Source organism: Lissotriton vulgaris, chromosome 8 (genome assembly GCF_964263255.1).
Source record: "Lissotriton vulgaris chromosome 8, aLisVul1.2, whole genome shotgun sequence".
NCBI classification, from domain to species: domain Eukaryota; kingdom Metazoa; phylum Chordata; class Amphibia; order Caudata; family Salamandridae; genus Lissotriton; species Lissotriton vulgaris.
The window spans coordinates 200,092,094-200,104,779 of NC_141696.1; positions in this window are offsets into that span (position 1 = coordinate 200,092,094).

The window sequence follows — 12,686 nt, forward strand, 5'->3', positions numbered from 1 at the left end:
AGCCAACACTTCCTGGTTTCGACCAATTGGAATGTTGACAGACAGCAAATCAGAATTCCGACTGCACACACCCGATACGCGCACCCTACGCGCAGGGTGCTCGCACGGTGCGCGCTCCTAGATATATATATATTTTTTCTTTTGATTTTCTCAGGAACTACTGGAGGGATTTACACCATTTAAGCAAAAGCGTGATCTGCGAATCAGACTCTACCATTTGCCACATTTCTTGTAATTCCGTTCAGCAGTTCGGGCTGTAGCCGTGTCTAATCATCCCATGGAAAATAACATGAGGAAAACACGTTTTGGAACCCCCCCTTTTTTCTCAGCCCCATTTGGCAAATCCCCCAAACCTTTCAGGGAAGTAGCGGAGCACAGCGGGCCATCTTCTTTGAGAAATTTGCGAAGATTTATCAACCAGCGCCAAAGTTATTCCCAATAGAATGTTGCGGATTTCCAATGGAAACTAGGTCCTAACTATAACTACCTACTGGCGACCGCCAGTAGGTAATATATATATATATATATATATATATATATATATATATATATATGTATATATATATATATATATATATATATATATATATATATATATATATATATATATATATATATATATATATATATATCAGCAAAGTCTTCAAACCTCCACATGCAGCGGCGAAAGAAGAGACAGAGCCCACGCTCTCAAGGCAAGATGTTATTTATTCCTTGTGCCTACCAAAATGCCTATATATTATATAGTTAGGATTTTTTCTCTATGGAACTTTTGAAAATTCTATGTCTAATAACTTTGGCGTTTGTGTACGGAATCGGCTGAAATTTTCAGGAAAATGGCACATTCTGTTTCTGATCAGCCCCTGAAAATTTGGGGGGGTTTCGTCAAGGGGGGGCCGAGAAAAAAGGGGGGTCCCAAAACGCATTTTTCCCATGTTAATTTCCATAGGGCGTTTGGCCTCACTTTTAGCTCGAACGGCTGAATGGATTTACACGAAACTTGGCAAAATTGTAGGGACTGTTAGCCCGATGTGCCTTTGCTGGGTCTCAATATATGTGCTCCAGTGGATTTTGAGAAATTAACGTTTTAAAAAACAGGTATATCTGTGACAGCGTACCGGATAGCGCACTAGTTTGCGTACTTTTCGCGTAGCGGAGCTTTGCAAAGCGAAGCTGATTGGCTGTCCGGTGTCTGTCAACATTCTAAACAGTCCATAGCGGCCGCCATCTTGTCTCTCGGTAGGATCGAGAGACAAGAGGAGGCCAAAACGAAGGGGCAAATGACCATAAGGGGGCATAGTAGATCCTCCTTGACCCCCTAGGTTTGATGTGGAGGCTTTAAAAGGGCCCCGCGGGGCAAAAAAAAAAATGTTTTTTTCGTGGGGTGCGCCCGGTACGCGTACCGGAAAGCGGTCTGGGGAGCGTACTATAAGGAAACAAGAATGATTGACTTTTAACTTATTGTATGTTTATCAATTGTTCGTTTTGTTGTTTTTTTTTATTTTTATTTATGTAGCGACATGTAGGTACCAATGCAGAGTCTATAAATTAATAAACGCCGTCTCCTTTGTAGATATCTTGCCTGTTGTTAAAGAAGTTATTGTGGTATATGGAATTCATACCATAGTCTGTCTGGAAAGCCGAAACAACATGGAGGCAGGAGATGATAAAGAGATGTTAAATACACATTGGGGATTATATAGTGGGAGAAAGGAAGTAACTATGAACAAAGTTAGTATGTAACACCAAAAAGTTGCACAGTATATTTAAAGTCTGACTTCACGTTATAATCAATTTGCTACTAGTTTACAATATACATATAAAAATAAATAATGTGTCAAACAATTTTTGAATTAAGAAATAAAAATTTATTTTTCAGATTGTTTTTCAAAATTTAAAAGAAAATCTAATAAATCATGATAATTTTTTTGTTCATTTTTCAGTAGAAAATCCACTGTATCTACACATTGCACAAGTTCTTTGTTTATTGTATCGTCATAGAAATCCTGGTCAACTTCCGTCTCCTTTTGTTTTTCTGTTTCAGTTTTCAAGTTGTTTTCTTGTCCTTCCATTTTGAATTCTGAAAAATGAATTTTTTTAAAATATATCAGTACAGATAGGGCACTGTTGGGTTGTATTACAGAGTGATAGAATATAACTGTCTGAAAATGTTTTTCTAATTAGCTTTCAGTACAGAACATAGTTCAGTTTTAAAAATAATATCTTACCTTTTAAATATAACTTGAAGTTATCAGTTGATTTTTAGTTCTTCTGCACTTCACGAAGTAGTAGTCAAAATGGCTGTGTTTCTCTCTCTTTGTTTATTTATATTCAGGTACATACCAATTAAATGTCATGATATAATAGTAGAAATTGAAAGTAATATTTTAATTGGTTGTTATTTCCAAAACTTCCGATATGTTTTGTGAAGTAATTTACCTCAGGGATTTTAGAGAGTTCTACATGCTAAATGGCTAAATGGTATTCCAACGAAATTTGTGAAAATGGTACGGATTGGTATGTAGTATGAGCTAATGTTTAATTGGTGAAAGTGTCTCCAGTGGTTTTTCTGTAAATTACTTTCCCACCTTTTTTGAACGAGTGCTTGTCAGTGCGTTTCCCGGTACGCGAACCTGCAGCGTTACGGGAGTCCTCCATTTTGTGTTTCGGTAGAATTGAGATATAAGATGGAGGGTAAATAATGTTCAGAATGGGTAGATTGGGGTACGATAGACGTATCCTGTCTCCCTAAGTTTTCTGAGGGTGGCTAAGGAGGCTCATATATGTCGAGAAAAAAAAAATGATTTTTTCGCGTGGTTAGCTGCCGGTACGCGAACTAGGTAGCGTACCGGGAAGCGAACATAAGTGAAAATAAGAGAAAAAGGGTATATTCGAAATTTCAAAAGAGTAAACTAAGTTAAGGTAGCTCTGAAAAGAGCTTTTGTGTTCTGTGTAAGTTCTAGAAACTTATAAGTAGGAATCAATACACATTCTTAAATTTAGTATGAAAACTCTGTTCCCCTCATCTGAGAAATGCACGCCATCTCCTCTGTAGAGGCTTCTGGAATTATCTAGAAACTTTTCCTACTTCAAAGCTGGCACCAAGGATTATTTTTTTTTTATTTTTTTATTCGGTTTCAGAGCAGGATTCAGTACCGAGACGGCCCTGCTGGAGGTGTCTGAGACCATCCGGGAGTGCGTGGACAGGGGCGAGGAGGCCATGCTGGTTCTCCTCGACCTGTCCGCGGCATTCGACACGGTCTCTCACTCCATCCTCCTGGATCGTCTTAAACAGATAGGCATCGGTGGCTCTGCCCTCGGCTGGATCGAGTCCTTTCTCTCATCCAGAAGTCAAAGGGTACTGCTACGCCCTTTTAAGTCAGAGAAAAAACCTCTGTCTTGTGGGGTGCCGCAGGGCTCCGCGCTAAGCCCCCTGTTCTTCAACGTCTATCTGGCCCCCTTGGCGGACGTGGTGGAATCTTACGGAGTCAGGGTGGTCTCTTACGCTGACGATACACAGCTGGTGTTTTCCTTTAGGGACCACTCGGACTCCGCATTTCTCAACTTTCGCCAATGCCTCCATAACATCAGTGGCTGGATGACCACGAACCACCTTAGATTGAACGCTGACAAAACAGAGGTTCTGTTTTTTAATCAGAAAACCTCTATCCCCTCTTCTTGGTGGTGGCCTACGGCTCTTGATCCTGCCCCATCCCCGGTTCACTCGGCACGGAACCTTGGTTTCCAATTTGATGACTCCTTGTCATGTAAAACTCAGATCAATAAAGTTACTTCCGCCTGCTTCATGAAATTACGCATGATAAGAAAGATCCTTCCTTACCTCCCAATGGATTCCCGCCGCACAGTCACCCAGGCCCTTATCACGTCCCACTTGGACTATGCCAATAGCCTCTATGCAGGGGCTCCCCAGTACCTGATTGGTCGGCTGCAGATTGTCCAGAATGCTGCAGCCAGACTGATCGGGAATATCCCGTACCGTCAATCTGTCTCTGCATACCGGAGGAAACTTCATTGGCTCCCTGTGGCCAGCCGCATCCAGTTTAAGGTTCTCACTCTTACCTATCGAGCCGTCAACAACCTCGGTCCTACTTACCTGCAAAATCGGGTCTCGATATCCCGCTCCACCAGATCCTTGAGATCCAATGACCTCCGCCTCCTGATCTCGCCCCGTTTCAGACTGTCCAGAACCGGTGGCAGAGGTTTCGGTGTCATTGCTGCCAGACTTTGGAACTCTCTTCCGCTTGAGCTGAGGTTCTGTCCCTCTGAAACCATCTTCCGAGCCAAACTTAAGACCTGGCTTTTCTCCGGAATCTAGTCTCCCCTTCATCTCCTTCTTTTTTCACCTCCCCTTTCACTTGGGTACTCCTGGATTTTAGCGCCGGGACACCCCCTCGGGGGTAGCTGCGCGCTCTACAAACTCCATAAAATAAAATAAAATAAATATCTTGCATGTAGTAACGCAAGTTATTGTTGTAGATGCAGCCCATTCCATGGTCCCTCATGTAAGCTGAAACAGACTTATTTACATGCTTCCGCGATTTCTCAATTTGTGGACAAAATTGATTGGACCACCTCCATTTTTGTCTTTGGCATATATTGGAATATACCAAGGCAGTTTGAGGAAAAAGTGTCATCAATTGCTCAAAGGTGTCTTTTAGGAGCATTTCCAGACCGACCCCAGTCAAAGTGCCCAAATCGTTTCCTCCACAGTGCACTATTATAAGGTCAGGGTTTGGCAAATGCAAAAATGTTTTCACCAATGGTATCAATTGGTGACATTTCAATCCTCTTCGACCAATCCATGTGATTTCCACATTTTGTAAATTGAGGTTGTGTAAATTTCTGTTATCAGCATACCTGTGAGCCCAGTGGATGTAGCTATGTCCCAGAATCCAGACTGAAAACATGGCTAGAGGAGTTTTTGCTGCAGTCAGATGAAGTGTGGGAATGAAATGGCAGTTGAAATAGTGATCTTTGTAATGTAAAAAACTGTGGAGTTTAAGTGCAAATGATTCATTAGCAGTGATTGGTGTATTTCCATTGCTGAAAACAGAAAGTTAGGGTGCATGGATGTGTTCTTTGAAAGATGTATTTTGAATGGTTATTTAAAAATGTTGTTATGAAAGATTGCAGTGGATTAGCAGGTGTACTGAGAGTTCAGAGTTCATTTGAAACATTGTTGTGTGAACTTGTGAACATGACAGGTCTGACAGGCGGTAGTTGCTATGGAAAAGAGGTAGAAAGGGCAGAGGGGGGAAGGGTGTAGATTTGAAAAAAGTGAGGGAAGGGTTTTTATTGGCTGACATGAGAGATATGTGTGATGAATATCAGCGCTTCAGTGCCTTTGTTGGTTCCAGCTTCTGGAGTGCATACCTTTAATTCTGCTAAAGAATAATTGGTGTGTTTCTGAGTCTGTTTTGAATTTCAAAAAGAATTTATAAAGGTGAGTTATCGTTTATATGTTTTAGATAAAGAGTAGCATGCTTTTTTGCGTAAATAAGAAAGTCAGCTATATATTTAAAATGATGTTTTGCGTCAAGTGTTTGCATTCTGCTTTCAAAGGCGATATTGGATTCTTTTACCAATTGTAATTGTAGATAATGTAAAGTATTAGTACTGACAAGGTGTGTATGTAAATAGGAGTTGTGCATGTTAAAAGTTATTGTAAAAAAAGTGCAAGTTCCTTAAAAAAACCTTTTCATGTGTATTAGGGCATTTTATGTCTGTTCCCCATGAATGTAGGTGTATTATTGTTTTACATAGGGCCCGATGTAGGTGGTCGTTTCAGGCCATTTATCGACCGGTTTCGGCCGATTTCGTCCGTTTCCGACCGGTTAATGGCCAATCGGTATGTAGGGGCCTAAATCCAAGGCCACATGTAGGTAAAACTACATTTACAGAATCGGAAAAATTATTGGTTCGGTAAAATACCGAATCGGTAATTTTACCGATTCTGTAAATTTGCTATGAGGGGGGGACTCTTCTCAGTCTCAAAGGCCTTAACGAATCGGTATTTTAGCATGAAATCAAACTTCATGGTAAAATACCGATTCCGGTGTGCATGCACATGTGTGCATGCACACCTATGTCATGTGAAAGGCAGACCTGCCCTTAGGGCAGGTATGCCTGCCACATGGCACCTGTGCCTGTTTTGAGGGTGCCAGAGGGTGTCAAAGTGATACCCCCTGCACCCGTGTGAATTCTTTAATTACCGATTTGGTAAATACCGAATCGGTAATGCCTAATCATTCCTATGGGCTTCAAAGCCCATAGGAATGATTAATTGTTTGAGTTACATAGCCATGTTAAAAGAAAATGATGCATAAGTGTTGCACGGGCATTGTAAATACCCTCCTATGTGTGCTTAGCAATTTCAAGTCACTTCCCCCGGGTTCAAGGGCCTTGTAAATACGTCCCTATGTGTGTCTGGTCATTTGAAGTCACTTTCCTCGTAGTGCAAGGCCCTTGTAAATACGCCCCCATGTGTGCCTGGAAAATTTTCATTTTGATTGTTTGAGTTACATAGCCATGTTAAAAGTTGTTGTAAAAAAGGTGCAAGTTCCTTTAAAAAACGTTTTCATGTGTATTATGGCATTTTATGTCTGTTCCCCATGAATGTAGGTGTATTATTGTTTTACATAGGGCCCAATGTAGGTGGTCGTTTCAGGCCATTTACCGACCGGTTTCGGCCGATTTTGGCCGTTTCCGACCGGTAAATGGCCAATCGGTATTTAGGGGCCTAAGGGGCACATGCATCAACCTATTTAGGAAGTGCAAACGGTGCGAATCGGTAAATTCGGCCGTTTGCACTTCCTAAATAAGTTTTTGGGATGCATCATGCATTTTTGTGAAAATCGCTATTTTAGCAATTTCCAAAAATGCGATTGCTTTCAAGGAATCGCAATTTTGCGATTCCTTAAAAGCAATGCATCATTGTTTTGAAATTTGCGAATTTCAAAATAGGGAGTGCAAATTACCACGAGGTTGAACCTCGTGGTAATTTGCGAAAATGTTTAAATATGCACAAAAATGCATTTTTTAAAGTGTAATGTTACAAACACACATGTCCTTAGGACATGTGTGTGTGAAACATGCACATAAAAATACATTACAGGGGTGCAGTGGGGGGTCCTTTGGACCCCCCCCTGCACCCATGTAATGCATGAACAAATTGCGATTCTGAAAAAGAAAATCGCAATTTGTTAAAGCCTTCCCATTGATCCCTATGGGTCTTTTGGCCCATAGGAATCAATGGGAATAGCGATTTTGCACTTTGGAAATTGCATAATATTTGCGATTCGGTAAAAATTGCGATTGTTACCGAATCACAAATATTTTAGGAAAGTTTACATGCATCCAATTTTGCGAATTCCAAATTGCGATTCCCTATTTTTCGCAATTTGGAATTCGCAAAAGGCCGGGATGATGCATGTGCCCCCACATGTAGGTAAATCTACATTTACAGAATGGGAAAAATTATTTGTTCGGTAAAATACCGAATCGGTAATTTTACCGATTCTGTAAATTTGCTATGTAGGGGGGACTCTTCTGAGTCTCAAAGGCCTTAACGAATCGGTATTTTAGCATGAAATCAAACTTCATGATAAAATACCGATTCCGGTGTGCATGCACATGTGTGCTTGCACACCTATGTCATGTGAAAGGCAGACCTGCCCTTAGGGCTGGTATGCCGGCCACATGGCACCTGTGCCTGTTTTGAGGGTGCCAGAGGGTGTCAAAGTGATACCCCCTGCACCCTTGTGAATTCTATTATTATATTCATTTTTATAGCATTGTTGAATGTAATTTTTACTGTTATTGATTTACAGTTTGGTAATAGTGGTTAATAACATTTTTTGTTATATTTCACCACAGATTCAACTGCAGATTATTTGGAAATTAGACAATGCCGTCTAAGGATAGAATTCGAAAGGCTACGAAACGTCAAAGACAGCAGTTGACTAACATTTTGCAGCAGTCCTCTACATTAGAATTACCTCAACAGACGAAGAGAACACCGGGTAAGAGTACGAAATCATTCCTTAGAAACATTTGTAGAAACAAAAGTATAACTACAGAACAAGTTTTAGTCCAGAAAAAGAGAGCCAATTTAAATGGAAAGGTAAGGCCCGTCAAAAAAGTTTGTGCTAGAGCAGGAGATAACTCTGTGCATGGCAGTACAAGGGCAAATATATTCAGGGACATTCGTAAGCGAATGTTCCGCAACAGGGTAATTGTCAATTTGCTAAAACAATTAAAAAAAGGTCAACAGAAAGTGTCATTTTATAAGAAAAAGAAAAATGTAGAGAAAATTATTGATCAGGCTTTCGAAATTAAGCGAAAGTTATTTATTTTGGTAATTAATAGAATTAGGAAACTAAACAAGGTAATCTATGTTTTCAAATCTAATAGTAGATGGAAGAGAGAAGTAAATCAAAGTAATTTTTGTGAAGTTTTCTTAGGAGAATGGATGCATAGTTCAAATAGTGAGGCATTTTTTAATGAGGAGAGTTATTTTCAGGACAATGTTTTGGTGCATGCAGTTGACAGCAGTGGTCGAGCATATGAGGTAAAAGATGGTCATCCAGTTGAAAAAGAAATACTTGTGTCTGCAGATGCAGAAGAGGCGCTAAGTGATGAGGTTTTAGGGAGACGTCCTAAGGGACCAGTGTACACCTGGAAGTGTAGTTCTATTTGCAGTGTGCGACAGGATTCCATCAATTTGCTTTGTGATTTTATACGGACATTTCATAAGAAAAGTGTAAAGCAAAAAATAAAGTTGTTGCAAGAATTAGATCCTTGCAGAGTGAGACAAGTGACAGGTTTGCATGGTCATTCACTGGCTTGTCTTTCTAGGAGAGTATGCCAGAGTGTATTTCATCATTTTAGGATGCTAGCAGTGCATCATAATAAAGTGAGGAAATTAGTTAGAATGTTGTATTATGCTAAGAGTCCAGCAATTATGCTTAAACAATTAAGCAGAGCTCTTTTGCATGGTTCTGAAGTAGATGTGAAGAATATTTGTCAAGAAATTGAGTTCTGTTACTTTGCTGGTAAAGAGAACAATGTTGATATTGAACCACTAGAAGAAGGTAATGTGGAAGACAGTGTGCAGATTTTCAGTACAGATAAGTTTCACAAGGAAATTTCCACGTTTATGGTGAAATCAAGTGAGAGGCCTAATTTCACTTGTGTGTGTTGTCGACGGACTTATTATAAGAATCAGACTAAGTTAGTGGATATATATGCAAAAAGTGATATGGAAAACAATAGTGAATGGAAGGATTTTGCCACATACTTGATGGTAGAAAATTGTTTTGATTTGGGAGCGGACCAACGTATGTGTACTTATTGCTATACCAAATTAAACCAAAACCAGATGCCTGCTAGAGCGGTTTATAATAATCTTGAATTAGATGACATTCCTTCTGAATTGAAGGATTTAAATACTTATGAATCTATTTTGATTCAAAGTGTCCATCCCTTCCAGGCTATTGTACAAATGGAGCCAAAGACAGGGAAGTTGCCTCCATCAGATTTACAGAGAGGATTAAAGGGAAGGGTTGTTTATTTGCCTTTGGATTTGAAGAAAAACATTAATACAATTGGAGTAGAGAAAGTGGAAGAGGAACCTCTGGTTAACATAGTTAATGGGGTTCCGACAAAGAGTAAGAAAATCTGGCAAGATTTAGTGGATGTTAGGAAAGTCAAAAAGGCAACATTGTATTTGATAAAAAATAATAAGTACTACAAGAATGTATGTGTTGCAGAAGAGGAAGTAAGTGAAGAAGAGGACAGCGATTTGTGTCCTGGACAAATTGAGAAAGTAGAAGCCTCTAAAAAGGAAGAAATATATGAACATTATAGTGTTCATCCTTTGCATTCCAAGGAAGTCATGGGGAATGCTATTGAGTTGTTTCAAATGAAACAAGCCAAAGGGAGTCCCATTAGTGTTTTGGAGGAAAGTTTGGAAGCTCGATGTTTCCCACAGTTATTTCCCACAGGTCGAGGAGGACGATATGATGAGCGACCTGTTCAAATTCCTGCTTCAGAATACCGGACTTTATGATTGTATACAGAAGATCCTAGGTTTCGACAATGCATTCCCTATTTATTTCATCTACTGTTTGAAAGTGATCTCTCTGGATTGTCTTATGCAGTGAACCACATCTTGAAAAGTGGTGTACAACTGCGAAATATCTCGGCAAGGGACTTTGCGGATAAAGTCAATGTGCAAGACAGTATTTTGGATTCTCACCTGATTAATCTCATGGCTTGTCAGCGTGGTACTAATGAGTATTGGTACCGCCGTCATGGTGACTTAAAATGTATGCTGAGGAACTTAGGAACTCCCACATGGTTCCTCACTCTCTGCTGTGCTGAGTATGGCTGGGAAGACTTACTTGAATTTCTACGAGAGGCAAATGGAAACATTGAAAATATTGAATTCAAGACACCCGGAGAACTGTGCTCTTTGGATCCAGTGAATGTATGCAGGTACTTCAATCATAGATTTGAAGCTATGATGTCTTTCATCACGAACAAGAAAAATCCACCTCTTGGAGAGGTGTTGGATTTCTTCTGGAGAAAGGAGTATCAAGCAAGAGGTGCTCCTCATATACATATGCTGCTATGGATCAAGGATGCACCCAAATTTGGAACAGATCCGGATGACTTAGTGATGAGTTTCATAGAACAGTATGCTACATGTGCTGTTCCAAAGACAAACAAAGACAAAAAGTCTAAGAGAACAAGTTTTACGGTTTCAAAGCCATCGTTGTGGAAAGTACTGTCGTCGTAAATTCAGAAACAAGGACAAGTACTACACCAAATGTCGTTTTGCATTTCCACGGTCAGTGATATCAAAAGGAAGAGTTAACAATTTGATGTCATCGCTGCGACATAATGTGACAAGGAAATCACCCAAAAACACATACAATTTGAAAAGAAATGAAGAGTCCAAGTACATCAACGACTACAACCCAGTGATTTTGTCCATGTGGAATGCTAACATGGATATACAGTTTGTGGCTGACAACTGTATGGCTGTGGCTCGGTATGTGACGTCTTACATCACCAAAAAAGAAAAGACAGAACTGAAGGATATGTGGGAGGATATTTCCCATGAAAAGAGCCTCAGTAAGAAGTTGTACAGTTTCAGTCTGAAGATGTTGTTGCATCGAGAAATCGGAGCTTATGAATGTTCTGACCGGTTATCTTCAGCAAGTCTCTATGCCAAATCTAGGAGTATCATTTGGGCGAGTCTTGGTCTTGCTGCAACGCGTAATCGAGTTCTGAAACCTGTACGGGAAATTGAGTATTTGGCGGAGAAGGAGCCAAACAGTACAGATATTTTGAAGAGCAACATGTTGGATACATATTATCCAAATAGAAGCAGTCACCTGGAGAATGTTTGTCTGTATGATGTTCTTCAAAATTACGTTTTCAAGAGGAACATCAAAGAAGATATTGATAAAGGAGTGTATGCTGTAATTGGAAGTGAGGTATGTCTGGTCAAGCAAAAAAAATGTCAATTGATAAACCATAGAAAATTGGAATGCGAATCTCCAGAAAGAAAAGAGTTTTTCTATTTAGCTCTTTTGCAACTTTTCAAACCTTGGCGTGCAGAAGAGGAACTGCTTGGGGATTTCCTCTGTTACGAAGACTCTTTCAATGCAGCCAAGGAGTCCATAGAATGTTCTGTTTTTCCAAAATATCTAGAAATGTTGAATGCAGAAATCGAGCAGGAAGCAACAATTGCAGCCGAGATTGCTAGAGACAGTTCTCAGGACAGTCAGAGTTCTGTTTCATTGAGTCAGGATCCACTAGGAGAACCAGTTATCGAAAATGAAGCTGCCACTGCCATGATTGAAGTGGAAAGAGCCATGGCACATGCTCAGGAGGATGCGGTTAACTTAGAAGATTTGGAAAGACAACTTAACGTTGAGCAGAGGAAAATATATGACGAAGTTACCAACCAAATTGAGCATGGATTAAGTCATGAGAAGAAAGAATGCTCATGTACGTCGTTGAAGCCTGTCCGACAATACGTGAGTGGAGAAGCAGGAACTGGAAAAAGTTTCCTTATTAAAGCAATTTCATGTTATCTGCAGAAAAGGACTGAGTCATCGCTGTCTTGTGTTGTGACCGCTCCAACTGGACTGGCAGCTCATAACATTAAAGGGATTACTTTGCATCGGTTACTGATGCTGCCAGTGGAGCATGATAACAAATTACAATATCACAAGTTATCTGGGGATGCTTGTTGTGAAGTATCTAGAGTGTTGAAGAAGATGAAACTTCTTATCATTGACGAAGTAAGCATGGTTTCCAATGTCATGCTTGCCTTTGTGCATTTGAGAATGCAGGAAGTTCTTAAAACAGAGTATGATGTGTTATTCGGTGGCAAACACGTCATTGTTTTTGGTGATCTTCTGCAGCTGACACCAGTGAAAGGACAACCAGTGTTTAAACTGCTTACACATGAAGATACCAAGAAGTGCCTAGGGAGCATTGGCAACGTTAATATATGGTTAAACTTCAGTTATGCTGAGCTGCGTGAAAATATGCGTCAGGCGAAGGACGAAGATTACAAGAATATTCTACAAGATGTTAGAATCGGGAAAGTGACTGAGCGTGGTAAAGAAGCTTTACATGCACGCTTA